Source organism: Ambystoma mexicanum, chromosome 4p, assembly GCF_040938575.1.
Source record: "Ambystoma mexicanum isolate Mex_15411 chromosome 4p, UKY_AmexF1_1, whole genome shotgun sequence".
In the NCBI taxonomy this organism is placed as follows: Eukaryota; Metazoa; Chordata; class Amphibia; order Caudata; family Ambystomatidae; genus Ambystoma; species Ambystoma mexicanum.
Window position 1 is genome coordinate 123,251,742 of NC_090927.1, and position 18,208 is coordinate 123,269,949.

Here is an 18,208-nt window from a genome sequence, read left to right on the forward strand (position 1 = left end):
CGGATGAGCCAGTCGTCCAGGTAGGGGTAGACGTGGATCCCCTCTCTGCGCAGCTGCGCCGCCACCGGTGCGAGTCACTTGGTGAACACCCTGGGTGCCGACCTTAGTCCGAAGGGAAGGGCTCTGAACTGATAGTGACGCCCTTGGACCACGAACCTCAGAAACATTAGGTGTCCCTTTAGGATGGGAATATGGAAGTAGGCATCCTCCAAATCCAACGACGACAGGAAATCGCCCTCCTCCAGCTGACCCAGGACGTGTTGGCGGGTGGCCATCCGGAACTTCTGTGCCTTGATGAATTTGTTCAGTCGTCGTAGGTCCAGGATGGGACGCCATCCTCCCGTCTTCTTCTTCACGAGGAAGTATCTTGAGTAAACTCCGGAGCCCCGAAGCCTCTTTGGGACGAGCTCGATGGCGCCCTTCCTGAGCATCGCCTTTACCTCCAAGAGAAGTTGAGGGACGTGATGTTCTTTCCTGGCCACAGGGGGACGCGCGGGCACCTTTTTTGAAACTCGAGCGCGTGACCCTGGGCTAGGGCGTCCAGCACCCAACGGTCGGTGGAGGACTCCCACACGCTGACTAAGCTTGCCAGCCGGCCTCCCACCGGGGTGCTTCGGTGGGGGCCCGACCCCACGGCCGGTTCAGTCCTGCTTCAACGAGGCTTTGCCACCTTGACCTCCTTGGCGACAACGGCGGGGTCCGCCTGACTTGCCTCGTCCCCTGTAAGCTTCCTGCGACGACGACCGGGCCGCTTGACGGTAGGTGGAAAATCCGCCGCCGCAACCTTTGGCGGCACCCTGTTTGCCTCCGCCGCTCCGAAAGGGCGGCCGCCGTTGCTGGAGAACCCCAAGAGCCTGGGCCGTCTCTGTGTCTGCTTTGATGGCTTGAAGGGAATCGTCCACTGTTTTCCCAAACAGGTTTTTTCCATCGAACGGCATGTCCAAGACTCTGGTCTGCACGTCTTGACGGAAGTCAGTAGCCTTGAGCCATCCACGCCGCCTAAGGCACACGCCGTTGCCCAACTGGCGAAATCCAGTGTCAGCGATGTCCGTCGCAATCGTAATGGCGTGGTCCGACGCCACCTCTCCTTCCTGCAAGATCTCTAGGGCATACGCCCTCTTGTCATCCGGTAGGAAGTCCAGCAGGGGGGCCAGTTTGTACCACAGCTCCCTGTCGTAGCGGGCTACGATAGCCAAGGCGCTGGCCGCCTTAATCGTCGTCGCTGCAAACGAGATGACCCTGCGTCCCATCGTATCCAATTTCTTTCCCTCGCCGTCCGGCGGGGAAGTCGACGTAGAGGCCGCACCCCCCCGCGCTTTCTTCCTGGCCGCTGCGAAGACGACGGAGTCCGGGGTCGGCTGTGCCCGGAGGCACAAGGGGGCCGCGTCCGGGACCCGGTACTTCTTCTCGTACCGATCCCTTCTAGCCGGCGTCGTGGATGGGTTCTTGAGGAGGGCGAGGCCCTCATCCCAAATATCGTCCAGTAGAGGCACGGAGAGGACCGTCTTCCTCTTGGCCCTGCCTGGGGGGACATTCCTTTTCAGTATCTGCCACTTTGCTGTGAAATGGTTTGCCTCCCTCCTCCTGTTCCATTTGTACAACCAATAGCACTAACCATCCCTGCTCCTTGCTCCTCTCCAGCATACCCCATACATACCTCACATAACTAACGAGCCAGCACCACCTCACACAACACACAACTCACATCCAACAGAAGAACAAACTACTGCACAAAAAAACCAACTCGTCACTAGACTTTGCCCATCTGGACACAATAACCCCAGTGCGTACAATCCAAACACACAGAAGCCAACACGCACACACGCCAGTTTCTCCTGGGTCTACAAGCACCAATAAAGAGCACAACCTCCATACTATCCACTCTTCCCTCACTAACCAACCCAACCCTCTTTCTTACAGAGGCACGCGAGTACCTGGAGACCATGCAAATTGGGACGCTGCATGGTATAAATCAACTTAACATAACAGGTGCACCAAATACTACCTCATTAGTAGCTTAATATACAGCCAATGTATGTGTATGCCCTACTCTCAGCCATTTTGTTTGTGCCTTTTCTTTGAGTAGAGAAATCAAGTGGTTGGACTAAAACATGGCCTCACTGGGAGTCTATCCCTGAACCCTTTGTAGTGGTTTGGAGTGTATGATGGGTCACTGGCCCTAGACAGGCCAATACACAAACTGTAGGGCCCTTTATTTGATGGTTTTTAGGGCCAGCCTAATTTCCCAAACCCTTTGTGCGTCTACATTTGTTTGCGATTGGAGGCTTGTCTCAGTCCAGCATGAGTGACTGGGTAGTTCTAGGGGAGGCCCGGAATCTTCTTAACTGTGCTGGAAGATTTTTGCAACAAAGTTGTGTTGCTGCTTTCAAGGACCAGGTCTGGCCATACTGGTTGGCTCCTATATTCTTTCCTGCATCTCTGTAATATAACTTGACTGCTGCACATTTTCCCTGACCTTAAGGTATATGTGTGTATGAGTACATTTGTGCATCTGTATGTGTGGGAACGACCCCCAAGGCGGCAATGCCACATATCTGACTTTTCCCCATAACTTCTGCCTACAGACTATACCCCATTATTTCCCCTTTGGGGATTCTTTGAACCACTTGGAAAACTCCTATAAAGTTACTTGGAAAGTTCTTCCCTTTGCATGCACATTTTCCCAGGGCCGCCTAATCCTCCCTCCACCTTGGGTCCCCAGAGTTTTAGGTCATGAGACATGTGACCAGCTTGTACTCCTGATTGTATATCTAATATAATTTGAAAATAACTGTATTACAATCCTCACTATGAAAATATGTTACTACAATTGCTGGTTATTTTTTTTTTATCAATTCATTTTTAGGAGTGCTTAGGGATCTGGAACTGTAAGCCTAATTGTGCCACAAAGTTGTGTAGTGCTGTAACCCCCTCTCCTTCCTCCAGGTGAATATGTAATGTGCACTGTACATGCGTTTCATTACTGTCGCCATGCACTAGCGGTGAGGGGAATTATTGAGATTATCCAGGTGTGGTGTTTCAGGTCCTAAAAATGCCTTGTTTACTGTTCAGGGTTCGCAAGTCCTCCACAAGCATCATGCCTACCATCAAGTAGTGGGCATACATTTAGTTTAGAATTGGCCACGGTCGCTGGTGGGCGCTGTTGAGCAGCCTGGAAAATGGCTGCCTAGCTGAGTAGCTCTGCGCCACGACGAAACGAGATTAGAGGAGGCAGCGGCTCTAGGGATCTTACACCCTCAGAATCAAGTACACTGAATGCGGATAGTGGGGTGCACCAGTGGCTTTTATCTCGTGGAAATTGATCACCCCTATGCAGAGATTTGGCTCTCTACGATCTGAAGAGTAGTGTGCGGGGGAGCCTGATCCCGCGCGCCTGTGGCGAAGCTGCCTGACCACCTGGTGGACCGTGGTCCGCTGTGACCTCTGGAGCGGACTGGCTGGGGTGGTCCGCCCACCTGTATTGAAGTGTGCTGGACTTGCGACTGGCCCGGAGAACATCTACCCGCCAGCCCCCTACTCCTCGTGGGTGGCTGTGGAGCGAGGGTCTACTGAGAGCTCTGCAGTGACGGGCGGATCGGCCCATTAGCTGGTGAGCGGCTCCACTCCCCCAGCATCGACAAGCCACCAGATTCCCGAGGCGGCTGGCGCAGGAACTGCATCAGAGGGCGCAGCCCCTCGCCATCCCGCTCAGAAGGGCTGGCCATCCGCGAGGCCGCCATCTCTCCCTGACCACACGGTAGTCCGGTCGGTGCAGCTCCTCTCACTCCTGATCCGGCCTGCTGTCACCTGCCTGGGTCCACACAGTACAACCCGGGCAAAATTAACACCCCCCTCCCTCGCTGGGTGTGAGATTTTGTCCCCCCGCCCGAGCCATGAGAGGGGGGAAACGCGTTCTGCTACGGGTGCGCTGGCCGAACCCCAGGGCTCAAGTATTTAGCTGCGACCTGTTGCCAGCCCCTTTTGGGGGCCTGCAGACCCTCTATATCTCGGAGGGGCATAGATGAGACCTGACCTGGAGAGCTGGTATGCACCTCAGGTGGCATAGCCTATGCCGGGAACCACCATCACTTACCCACCATGGGAGAAGGTCAGCAGTACCACAGAACTGCCCGTCACAGCGGTCGTACCTTACATCAGCCCACATCGGCGCAGCGACCACATCACTGACCCCATGCCAGCACCCTGATTCGCCATATCCAAGTAAGTGCTGAGCTCATAACACTGCACATCATGACACTATCTCCCCTGTGCCACTTGTCGACCTAACCGCCCCTCTCCCCCATTGCTGATGGGACTCCATCAACCCTTGAGTACATCTGGCAACCACTGAGCACCATAAAGGGGCCTAGACTTAATTACTTGCCGACCTGCCCACTCCACCGTGACCCACTGCTGTTGCATACACTGGGAGGCGCAGCCAAAACTTTAGGGACATTTTCAGGGCCAACATTGTCCTGGCAGCCCCCTCCCCACACCTTGCTACCCTCCTGGCCTAGAGATACAATTCTCTGCTCATTCGCAACCTGCTGTGGTGCTCTACTAATCCCTGCCCAAGCCACGGCGCATTCTGAGGCCCCGGATACGTCCAAACTACCCCAGGAGCCTCCAGCTACCCCGTTGTCTTCCAGCCCTCACGGTGCCCATCTGGCATACTCCACTGACCCAGTACCGGACAAAAATCACCAAATCAGTTTGGGAATCCAGTATCAGACCCTAAACAGGGAGGCAGGAAAGCAGTTTACCCGCCTACCATGACCAAAGGTGCCCGGGGGGGATAGAAGACCGGCGCCATGGACAAATTTAAAAAGCCAACGCCTAGGCCTGAGCAGGGGCAATCAATGCTGAATCAAGATGACACCTCTATGCCTATCGCCACACCTGCCCCCGATCTTACCAACATGATGGATGCGATGGCTAAAAACTTTGCGGCCATACACGAAAAATTGGACAATATCAATGCGATTGTCACATCACTCAAATCCCAACTGGCTCATGAGGGCGCCAGAATCACTGAGGCTGAGACTAGGATCGGAGCCAATGAGGACGGGCTACATGCACTCCAAGACACAGTGGCTACCCTTACTCAAGATATGAAATTTGTCAAAACTAAGGGTGATGATCTTGAGTCCCACTCACGAAGAAACATTTGGATAGTCGGGGTACCAGAGGACGAATTTAGTGGGAAAATGGAGCAGGCCACCAAAAACTTACTTAAAGACCTCTGGGGAACCCAGAGCTCTCCCCTTTCTTTGCTGTTGAATGTGCCCACCGTGTACTGGCTCTGCGTCCTAAGCCTGGTGATTTCCCCAGGCCCATAATTGCAAAGATTCTCAGCTTCCGGGACAGAGAAGATCTACTTCGGCTCGCCCAGGAGAAAAAAGAAATGAGGCTGGGTTCCCAAACCATCAGGATCTTCCCCGAATTTGCCACCGGAGTGCAACAGGAGAGACGCCAATTCCTCAGTGTGAAGATGCTCAGGGAAAGGAACATTCAATATGCCATGCTATTTCTGGCACGCCTCAAACTTACTTTCAGGGGTAAACTATTTCTTCACTGTCCCGAACGAGGTGGTGAAATTCATTGAAGCGCAGATACCGTTGACCAATCATGGCAATGATCAAATGGAAGACAACCTGGCTGACTAAGACACCCTATACACACTACTCTCCTTACTGCCATGAGCCGATAGCGGCACACAAAAACTCCAGCCGCCTCCCATATGGCACAGTATGGGTGCACCACCCTAGATCCTATATTGGTGGTTGTGCGGCAGCAGCGTACCCCCTCTGCAGCTGCAATGGTTGTTCTAATGGTTCAGTTTTCCTCAGGTCTCTGTTGGACCTCCCGAGAAGGTGAGCCAAGTCGGGGCAGGCCGACCAGAAGTAGAACTAGGGGGTGGGGAGTACACACTGCATGGTTGGGCGGGGGGCAGTGAGGGAAGGGGGTATCCAATTTGAAGCGAGTACAAATAAAACTGGCAGGAGTGATACGGCAGTGCGCACGTTGGGTGATGAAATACATAAATAAAACAGGCGTTCCATCCGGTGAACAATATGGGATGTCCCTTGAAATGTAAAATGGCGACTAAATTAATGTCATGGAATGTCAGAGAGGTTGGTAATTTCACTAAAGCGTGCAAAATCACTGCATATGTGCAAAGACATGGAGTGAAGATACGCTTCCTACAAGAAACCCATGCTGCAAGACACATAGCGCTTGGCTTGGCACCGTTCTGGGAACTGAATCGATTCTATACTACCTTCTCAACACATGCTATGGGGGTAATAACACTAATCCATAAGTCAATCAAATTCGCGCTGAGGAAGAGCTACGTAGACCCCGAAGGCAGATATATAATCCTGCATTGCATGATCGCAAATGGGGAATACCTGTTGGTAAAGAAGTACTGTCCCAATGTTGGCACCCCGGAGTTCTTCGATAAAGTGGCCTCTATCCTAATACATAGGGATCCAGATTATTTGGGGAGGTTGGGGGGGCATGAATCTTATACTGGATACTGACCTGGACAGAATGGGGTAGGACCCTATCACGAGCACCCCGTAGACTAATCTTACACATGACATAACTGGGCCTGCAGGATGCCTGGAGAGTATTGCCTGCTCAGGAAAAACAATTCTCGTACTACTCATCGGTACATGACAGCTCGTCACGAATTGATATGTTTTTAACATCGGGTACCTTGATGGGCAATGTTGACAATACGGACATACTCGCCCGCACGTTATCAGACCGCTCCACGGTGACACTATAGTACTAGGATTGTCTCCACCCCCCCACACCTCCTGGTGCTTTAAATCGGAAGCTTTGTCGGATATATTTAACGCAGAGATACGATCTGATAGCAAAACATTTTTTGAATGCAACACTCAACACAACACGAACGCCGGAGTGAGATGGGAGGCCTTCAAGGTGTACATACGGGGCATATCTATATCCAGGGAGGCAGGCATATTAAAAGTGATTCGAAACAATCTTAACCGCTCTGAGGCCAAAGTCAGGGGGCTAGAACAGGAAAGTGAAACAGCGGCGAGCCCCGTCAAGCTAGCGCAGATATGGGCCGAGCAGGAGATCTTGGAGTCTCATGCCCTCAGAGAAATACGCTATTTCTCGTACCCACAAGCGGCAAAAAAGTATGGGGAAGGAGAAAGACCAGGTAGGACACTAGCTAAGTTGACTAGAATGGAAGGAGGTCAGACGCAGGTAGAATGTATTATTGACAAACATGGCACCCTGCAATGGGCAGATGTTTTCTCCAAATTCTACAGTGACCTATATACATCGAGCCAACCTCATGATGTACACACTATTTGGGCCCTACTTGATCAGATCCCCATGACCTCCATTAGCCCCCAAACTAGAGATAACCTTGAAAGCCCAATCACCCTAGGTGAAATTGTGAAAGCTATAACAGCTTCCGAAAGGCAAGGCCCTGGGGCCAAACGGCCACACTCCAGAATTCTACCAAGAACACATAGCGCTCCTCTCCCCGTGGCTGCTGGAGGTCTGGATCGAATCACTCCACGAGTCCATCCTTCCCTACACGAGGCAACCATCACTATCCTCTTGAAGCCTGGTAAACCGGGTAATGGCTGTGGATCATACAGGCCCCTATCACTTATGAATATAGATACTAAAATCTTTGCAACGGTATTAGCAAATAGGTTTCTACCGCTCATGCCTCACTTAATACACAAAGACCAAGGAGGATTTTTTCCCGGAAGGTCAAAATCCCTAAACATTAGAAGACTCTTTAATGTAATGTCCAGAATTGACCAAAAGACGGAAGCAGTGGCTGTCACGCAGGATGCACAAAAGCCGTTGACATGGTCTCTTGGCAATATATGTGGGAGGTCCTGGACAAGATGGGCATAGGTACAGAAGCAATTAGGTACATTAAACTATTATACACATGTCCCACAGCAAATGTATTAGTCAACTCCCAAAGATTGGCCCCCCTTCACGCTGAGCAAAGGCCCCCGACAGGGATGCCCATTCTCCCCATTCTTTTCGCATTGGTCATTGAACCAATGGCAGATTATGGTAGAGCACAACATGCACAGAGGGGAATATGATTGAAATTAGGCTTCACCTGTAGGACAACTTTGTCCTTGTGGAAGATTGTATGTGGGGGTTTACAGGAGAGCGCTTGTAGCTCGCTCACCCTCCTGGCAGATGTTAGTGCTACCAATAGGACAGTTTTAAGCGTGAGAAATCTCAGCGCACAAGAGTGAAGTGGTTCGAATGGAGTGCCCATTAAGAAGTTTAAGACTAAATTTAAGTCCCATAAGGGAACCTAGAATGGTTTTGGAGGGTAAACATTAGTTAGTCCCTTGAGAAATTGTACCACTAGAGGAAGTTTGAAATACGATGGTTCCTCCGCAGTGCGCTTGAAGATAGAAAGCGCTGCGAAATAGCCTTTTACAGTGCCCACTTGAAGGCCTGAGTTTGCCAAGTAGAGTAGAAACGATAACACCGTTGGTGTACCACATGAAAAAGGGTCGATATTCTCTTCCCTACACCAGCTGCAAAATTTGTTCCAACGGTAGCGGTATAAAGACTTTGTTGCCGGTCTTCTGGCCGAAAGCAACACCTCCATGACGTCATCAGGGAGATCTCAATCTTTGTACCTCAACCTTTCAGAAGCCAAGCGTGAAGGTTGAGGGTTCTGGTGTCTGGATGGAGAACCTGACCTCCCTTCTGCGAGAGAAGATTCTCTTTGAGTGGAAGACGGATTGGAGGACAGATGGACATATCTAGAAGGTCCGGTTACCACATGCTCCTGGCCCAATCCGGGGCAATTAGGATCATGGTCTTCCGGAATCTTCTCAACCTCCTGATCATTTGAGGAATAACAGGGACTGGAAGGAACGCGTAAAGGAGTGGAAACTCCCAGTCCACTACGAACGCATCTCCTAGAGCGCCTCTGGGGGGAAATTCCCTTGAACAGAACAGATCGCACTCTTGTTGTTGCTTGTGGCGAACAGATCCACCTGAGGGGTTCCCCAAAGGGTGACGATCTCTTGAAGGACTTCCTGAGCTAGCTCCCACTCGTGGGAGACTGCTCTGCCTGCTCAGAGCGTCCGCTGTCAAGTTCTTCTCTCCGGCTACGTGGACAGCCGATAGAGAGATTCCTTCTTGGATTGCCCAAAACCAGAGCTGCATCGCCTCTCTGCACAGTGGCAGTGATCCTATGCCTCCTCTTTTGTTGAGGTAGTGCATGGCCACCGTGTTGTCCATCATTATCAGGACATTTCTCCCCTGTACTGATGGCAGGAAAGCTTTCAGCACTAGTCTGATTGCTCTCAGCTCTAATAGGTTGATGTGTAGTCTGGACTGATGGAGACCAACGACCGCTGATGGTCAAGTCGTTGGCATGGGCTCCCCACCCCATGAGTGAGGCGTCTGTGACTACTGTTATCTCCGGCCATGGTTGCCAAAACAGTTCTCCTTTCAAGATGTTCTCTGGATAGGCCCACCATTGAAGGTCGCGGGCTACCTTGTCCGGAATCCGGAGGAGATCTGTCATTCTCCCTGAGAATTGCGACCACTGACCTCAGTGCCCACTGAAGAGATCTTATTCTCAGGCGAGCCTCTGGCACAAGCAAGATGCAGGATGCCATGAGGCCTAGCAACCTCAAAAAGTCGAAGGCTGGGAGATGTTGGGCATCTTGAAACTTGGTGACCATCTGTAGAATATCTTGAGCCCTCACCTCTGGTGGCGAGGCTTTTCCCAGGAAGTGTCCAGGACCGCTCCAATGAACTGGAGTCTCCGTGATGGTATCATCTGTGACTTCTTTAAATTGAGGGAGAAGCCCAGTCTGTGAAGGAAGTGGCAGACAATCTAGCTGAGCCTGGGCCTGTTCCGAAGATACAGCCCTGATCAACCAGTCGTCCAGTTAGGGGTAGACGTGGATCCCTTCCCTCCTTAGACTCGCCGCCACTACCGCATCAGCTTGGTGAAGACCCTCGGGGCGGAGGTCAGCCCAAATGGCAGAACTCGAAATTGATACTGAGAGTCACCAATTGCGAACCTCAGGTATTTCCTGTGTTTGAGATGGATTGGCACATGGAAATAAGCATCCTGAAGGTCCAGAGATACCAGCCAGTCCTGGAGCTGGAGGGCCTGAAGGATCTGAGAGAGAGTTACCATCTTGAACTTGTCCTTCCTGAGGAACTTGTTTAATTCTCGTAAGTCCAGGATGGGTCTCAGTCCTCAGTCCTTCTTTGGTATGAGAAAGTAGGGGGAGTACCAGCCCTTGTTCCTGTCCGCTACAGGTACCGGTTCTATGGCACCTTTCTCTAGCAGGTCTATAATCTCCTGCAAGAGGAGCGGATCTGGAACTTTTAGAGAGCTGCTCCCCGGTGGATGACTCTGAGGAATGTATAGAAAGGGTAGGCAGTAACCTTGGGCAACTGTTTCCAATGCCCAAGCATCTGACGTTATAGCCTGCCATTCCGTCAGATGGTGAGTTAACCTGCCCCCTACAGGTGTATTGTGTGGAAAGGCCTCAGAGTGGTTTGGCGGCAGCTGATGCAGATGCCGAGGGTAAAGAGGCACCTGCTGCTGCTGCGGTCTTAGTACTTTTGACCCGTCCACCTCGGGTGGATCTCCTTTGGCCTCTTTGAGACGGCTGTCCTCTGCCTTTTCCGAATGCGGAATAGCGAAAGGACTTTCCTCCTCTACAGGTTCCTGAGGGGTGAAAAGAAGGTTGGCGGATAGCAGCTCCTAAAGATTTTGCTGCTGCTTTTCCAGACTGTCATCAGCCTTTTTCCCAAATAATGAAGAGCCGTCAAAGGGCATATTCAAAAGTCTGGCCTGTACATCTGGAGGCAAGCCCGACTTTCGCAACCACGCATGCCTGCGGATTGTTGTACTTGCCGCCATGGCCCTGCTGATACTGTCAGCGGAATCGATGCCAGTTTGAAGTGATTCGCACATGGCATCCTTGCCATCTTTAATAATGTTAAGGAAGGCTTCCTTTTCCTCTCCTTCGGGTATGCAGTCAGCCGCTAATGAAGCACACGCCCATAGTGTGTGACTGAACCTGGCGAGCGTACAGGTGGCGTTGATGGACTTCAACACCATACTACAGGCAGAGAAAACTTTCTTCGCCATGGAGTCGTACCTCTTGTCATCTCTATCCTGTGTGACAGTAGGGTAAGCGGTCCTACTGCTAGATGAAGTTGCCGCTTGAACCACCAGGCTCTCTGGAGTCGGGTGTTTTGATAAGTATTCAGGGTCAGCAGCTGCTACCCTATACTTGGTTGACAATCTTTTATTGACTGCAGGGATAACTTCGGGAGTTTCCCAATTAGATGCAATTTTCCTTTGTAAGGCTGCAAGGAAGGGGACCACCGGGTCCTCCTGTGGGCCTTTGTCTAATATATCTGTTAGGTCATCCTGTTGAAAAACCGGTGAAGGCGCAGACCAACCCATAAATTCAATAATTCTTGCCATCAGGGTTCTATAGGGTGTTTCGGCATGTTCCCCTGGGTCTGGCTTAACAAATTCCACTTCTGGGGAAGTGTCCAGCCGACTTGCCTCATGTAGTGGCTCCTGTAGGTCCTTCAGCCTGCTTTCCTCAGAGGTGAAATCCTTTGCAATAGGCAGTGTGGTCCTCTGTAACCCAAATGTTTCCTGGTCAGAATCTACCCCCTCTTCATAAATTGAAGAAATTCCAGGGTACTCTGACCTCTGAAATGGAGTAAAACCCATCTCTAGGGCAGAAGGAGCCAAACTCGTCGTTATTGGACGAGAAAACGTTGATGTCGGCGACGCCAATGTAACATGCTTCGAAGGCGCCGAAAACGGCGTTGAAAAAACTGGAAGGGGTCTCGAAGAACTCGAGGATCGGGATCCTACTCAAGGGCATCGACGACGGTCTCGGCGTCGTGCCGGAGGCCCTTGAAATCACCGTTGGCTGTGGAGTGGCCTTGGTCCCCTCGTCGGTGTCGACGATGGCGTCGAGTCGATCGACCGATTCGTCGAGGAACCCTTCGACAACGTCGTTGATGGCGCCTATCCGTGCGTCGAGGGAATCCTCGACGAAGGCGTCGAAGATGGTGCCTTCTTACCCGATGGCTCATGGCGCTCTCGGGTGGAATTTTTCGCTGAGTGCTGCGACTCGCAGCGTTTTGATTTTTTGGGTTTTTCAGCCGGGGTATCACCCTCAGCTGTCTTCGAGGGGGTCGAGGCCACGTTCTCGAAGACGCTTAACATTTTCTTTCTGAATTCCTTCCACTCAGCGTGAGAACTGTGTTTAGTGGGACAGGAGACCCTTTCTGGGGACACAGAAGACGACGAGGAATGGGACCTTTGACGTCTCTTTTTTGAGTGTCTTGATCTCGACGAATGGTGGGAGCTGCTTTGAGATCTAGAATGGGAATGTTTTCGACGGCGAGGAGACGAATGCCTCGTGGACATGCAGTCCTCACACTCCGAACAATGGTGCTCGGATCCCAAGCACCATAAGCAGATCCTGTGTGGATCCGTTATTGACATTTTTTTACCGCAGTCTCGACATTTCTTGAAGCCGGATCGCGGCGTCGTCGGTTCTGATGAAGAAGCCATCAAGAACGATAAGGAATATTCGAGTAGAAATAGTTAGTTATCCTGACTGAACTGAGCAACGACGTTCCAAGGCCCCACGAAGCACGGAAAAACGGAACTGAGCAACGGACACAGCGCGTGGCTATTTATGGGCATGATGACGTCGACGCCAATACGGTGGCCGTCGAAGGACATCGACTCGGCGGACGTCGACGCGCAGCGCCCTCTACTGAAAAAACTTCCGAGGCCAGCAAGCTGGAAACGTATTATCAAAGATAAAGAATGCGTCGGAGGACACAATCCCTTCGGAAAAATAATACTCTCTCTCAAACCTTCTAACTATAAAGGCGACACGTGCCCAGCACAGATAATAAAGGACGCAGAGAGAGACCTCGCCCCGTTTATCTCCAAGTTGATAAATTCCTCATTTAAAACTAACACAGTACCAGCCAACCTTAAAGAATCTTGGGTTCTACCATTATTAAAACAAACTCTGGGCCCCTCTATCCCCACCAATTACAGACCCATCACCACTGTGCCATTTCTTCTTAAAATCTTAGATAGAGCTGCTTACATACAAATTCAGGACTATCTGGAAGCCAACCACTTACTTGGCTCACGACAGTCGGGCTTCCGCCCTCTCCATGGCACCGAAACAGCGCTGCTAGACCTTAAGACTCAAATTGAAGAATTAAAGGACAATGCGAAAAATAGCTTTGCTACTCCTACTGGACCTGTCAGCAGCGTTTGACTTGGTGGACAATGCAGTGTTATGCAACCACCTCCAATCGGCCGGCAACTTCACCAATGATGCTACAACTTGGGTCCAATCCTTCTTAGCCAACTGGACGATGAGAGTCTTCTCTACTTCAGCCTATGCCGACCCTATCAAAATAACCTGCGGGTCCCACAAGGTTCCTGCGTATCCCCTACTATATATAATATCTTCACCAAACCTTTGTTTGACAAGTTGGATAGACTGGGTGTCACCTACACTAATTATGCAGATGAGACACAGATCCTCATACCCCTTTTGGGCAACTTCCGAGGCAGACTCTGCCCTGGTGAACAAAATATACATCCTCATTCAGGCATGGATGGCATCCCATGGCCTCTGCCTGAATGACGAAAAAACTGAGTTACTAATCTTTGGCTCTGAAGTCAATATCCAAAAACTCAGCCCAAACTACACATCCTTCAACATTGATAACAACCCAATCAAGGTGATTTCTGTAGTTAAAACTTTAGGATTCTATTTGGACTCCTCTCTTACTCTCAAAAAGCAATTCCCTTGCCCTATCCACAACGTACACCTGCAAACTTATCAGAGCCTCCAGACCTTACCTCTCGAGAGCGAGTTGTACCATACTAGCCAATGCTCTTATTATGTCAAGATTAGATTACTGTAATGCCCTGTACTCAGGAGCCAATACATATATTACAGACAAAATTCAAAGACTGCAGAATAACACCCTGACAGCAGCACTGAACATCCCCTACAGAGAGCATATTACCAAATTCAGGAAAGAGGTTAACTGGCTGAAAATAACGGACAGAATTCTCCTCAAAACAGCATCCCTCACCTCCAAATGCCTGAATAATTTAGCACCTCCTTGCCTAATGGATAAAATCACTAGGAGAACAGCTACCCGCCCTACGAGATCCGCCAACTCATTTATGTTGGAGGTTCCTAGGTTCAAACGCTCGACAGCAGAAGGAACCAGCTTCCCTGTCAAAGCTGCACAATGCTGGAACAAACTACCAGTCGACCTCAGACTAGTACAACCCTACCCTAAATTCAGACACAGGATACTTAATTGGCTACACACTAATGACACCTAACTGAAGAACTAAACCTCCACCTCTCCAGCCCCTACACGATCCTTTGTTTCCACCAGACCACACCATAGCTTGGTAAACTTTGCACATAGTGTAAATGTAGGCGTGTTTATATTGACACTATTGATAATGTTTCCTTGACCTACCAAGACCACTGTTTTGTATTTAATGTATCTTTTACCTTGTACCTGCCTCCCATTGCAATCACTGCTCTATGTATTGCTACCTTTGCACTGCAACTAAGTTTTAAGAATTCTTGTTTCTGTTGCGCCCGTCTACCTATGGGCTTGGTGCGCATTACCAAACAAATAAATAAACAAACATGTGCTCTCATACACGCAAGGTATCCCCTCATTTCCTGTTCCGCTGCATGCAGTACACACTTCTAAATAGATCATATTACACACCCCACAGACTCAATAGGTTCACCCGACACTCAATTCATACTTGCCCGCGATGCCATGCCATAGAGGCTGACCACACGCATGTTTTGGACATGCACCAATCTCCACGACTTTTGGAAAGAGATCTTGCAAGCACACTCCGAGATTGCGGGCCCTACTATTGGTCCAGATCCATCTGGGGTCCTGTTTGGGGTGTGGGAAGATATTAGAAATAAGAAAATGTTAACTTTAACTTTTCTGAATGTAAGCTGTATGGTGGTGAAAAAGATTTTTCTCCAGTGTTGGAAACGTCCCTCCCCCCTGACTTTTGTGATGTGGTTGAATTCACTTACCTGGACTCAAATAAGTGAGGAGGAATATATAAACTCACTGTCTATACATTCTCGCCCGAAAAATGTATGGACTGAATTCCACACCTACCTTCTCCACCAACCTGAAAGCAATCCTGGCTCAAATGAACTTTACACAGATGGTACACCAAACTAACCCACGCTACATACACGGACTGCAATCTCTCGAAACTGTAACACACCACACAGCTAACAAATGTAAATGTGAAATATGTCTATGAGTATACAATGTAATGACTGCCTGAATGTGTGTACTGTAAACTTTTGCCAATAAGTAAAAGTAATTAAAAACATTTAAAAAAAGAAGAATTGGCCACCGTCTGTCTATGGCCCATTAATGTTTTTATACATGAACTGTTTTATGTTTAACTCAAAATACTTATTTACCCTTTCAGATATTCTATGTGTCATTTTATGTGTATAGTTTTCAGTATACCAGTGTAGTGTATTCACTAGTGGTAACTATGAGGTATAACCTGGGATACACTAAATCATGGAACCAACACTTTGCATACCACATAGTTCCATGTTTCTCAATGACTAGGTTTGACTGATGCCTCTGAATTTAGAAATGTTGGGAGTTTTCTTTTTAGAAGCACTGCTGCAGTGGGGTACTGGGAAGCCAACCTAGACGACCTGCACGGGCATTTCCTACAAAGGTCTAACTAAACTCTCATTTGTTTGGGCGATTTTTCCACAGTCCTCCGGTAAAACCATTAGAGGGTTTCCAACCAAAGGAAATGCCAAACTTTCTAAAGTGATAGCTATTGCAGAGCAGTGTGGCTTAATTAAAGAGGTAGGCTGGTTGTGAAGTACAGGAACACTGCTGTGTTGCACAGAAACAGTTCCATGATTCAGTTTATCGCAAGTGTATCCCAGATCAGCATCTGTAGCAACGCTTTTTTCAACCTCCACAAGTTTCAAACAGACCGATAAACCCTACTTGTTGTTAGGGAGAATTCTCTGTTTAGGCTGAATTTCCTAACCTAGTGAGTCCCCCAGCAGCTTTGTTGGATTTTTGGGGTTTATTTTTTTTCTCCCGCCAAGAGTGAGACTCTTTTTTACCCTCACTCTTGGACATGATTTGAGTGTGTTCCTTTGACTATAGATGTGTTTAATGGGCTATGGGGTCTTTTACACCATAGGGCTTCATGTGTTTTTGTGATGTGTTACACAGCACCCTCAGTGCAGTAACCCAGAGGTGTCATAGTGACCCCCCAGTATAGACTCCATACCCTGGGACTGACTACTGTCTCCCAGGGCATGTAAAGTCACCATTGACTTTACTAGTCTTGATTTCTGAACAGAACCAGTACAAACCATCATATAGTGGACGTACTGGCCGGGGCAATTCGATTGCCCCAGGGTCTGTTAGTCGAGGGGGCACGCCTCCGTCCCCCCTGATCGAGTTTTGGCTGGTGGCAGTGGATACTACTTTTTATATTTAACCGCGAATATTTCTCTATGGGATTTTCCCATTGTTCGAGGCTACTATCTTTATTTATTTAATTACGATAGCCTCGAACAAACCGCCGGTTTATTTATTTATTATTAATTCTCCGGTTGGTATTTTTTGCCAAAACTCGGTTCTAAAATGGTGTTTGTGTTCTCTTCTGTGACTCCAACCCAAGTCGAGCCCTTTGTTCCACTTTTTTGGCAGGCTTCTCCACAGAAGCCCTCCAAAGTGGTGCCACTCTGTCTGGGTTACTTAGGAGGGGTGGAGGGGGATTTAGGCACCGTGGACTGAGTTGCCTAGGCAACTCAAGTCGCACTCCGTCCTGATTGGCCCAAGTGGTGAGCCGGCCGGCTCACCACTTAGCATGTTTGAGTGACAGCTAGGCTGAGTGAATGGGGGTTTTCTGCATAAAAGCAGGGCTTTGGGGACTGGAACTTCAGAAGTCGCCACAGGACCTAAGAATCCGACGAGGAAGAATCTGAGCCGACCTGCTACAACGACACCACCGGTGGAGCCCTGCTGAACCGTCTCACCACTTTTCCCAACGACAGAGGAGATCTCCCGCCGGAGAGTCTTCTTCCTTTGACTGGTGGGGATAACCAGTTTCACCGTCTTTTCGCCTTCCCGACGCATCTCGTGGCCGCCTTGCCTGTGCCAAGCACCCCGGCAACCGGAATACCACATTTTACCACAACCGCAAAATAAAGGGTAATACCTTTAACCGGAAAACTCTGCGGCTGGTTTCTTCCCTGGCAGTGCAACAACCTTCATCTTTCCTCCAAGTCGAGATCTTCTCTTCCCCTGGACTACGCCGAGACTTGCACCCGCTGCCAGGAACAACTGCCACCGCTGGAGGATCCTTCCCACTTAAGATACCGTGTTCCGCCTGGCTTCCCTTGTCACCGACTGTACGGGGTAGATTCAGCCCCCGGCTTTCGAACCTGGGTTAGCTTGGGACACCCTGGCTAAACTTTTCTGAGCCTCTGTAAGACTCTTTTCGAACTCTCTGCAAGACTTTCAAAGCCCAGTGTAACTGTGTGATCTTGGGCGCATTTGTGCTCTGCTCTCTCTAAGAGTGGGCCCAGCCTATGGACTTTGGCTCACAAGTGACTTCTGCTCTTCTGCCTTGCTAAAAGTGTTCCTAAAACTTAGAGTCGTGTATCGTCACATATTCTGCCTTTTTCCCTCCCTTTTTCATGAACTTATTGGAGTGCCATCTATAGTTAAGCGCTCACCTCTGTCTGGAAATACGTGGTGTTACCCCAGACTTGTCTGATAAGGAATATGGGTTGTATATATCATAATAGTAACTGTGTTTAGAGTGTTTTACAAATAAGAGTGCTGGAGTGTTTTAAACAGTGTGTTTTAAAATAAATAATTATATACTTTGATACCAAAGCTCTGGTCAGTGTTTGCTTGTGCTATTGTGTCTGAGTGCCTATTGTGTATACTTTGCATACTGCCTAACTCTTCTTGAGGGAAGTCTGACTGCTCAGCCACAGCTACCAGGTAAATCTGGGTGGTACAGACTGCTACCAAGTGGGTTTACTGCTAACACCTGTAGTCC

At 49.6% G+C, this 18,208-nt stretch overlaps 1 protein-coding gene across 10 annotated transcripts in view; it reads right to left on the reverse strand.

The window, feature by feature from the left end:
• Positions 1 to 18,208, reverse strand: part of AGBL5 (AGBL carboxypeptidase 5) — a 1,732,162-nt gene that overhangs the window by 1,021,866 nt on the left and 692,088 nt on the right. The window lies entirely within an intron of this gene.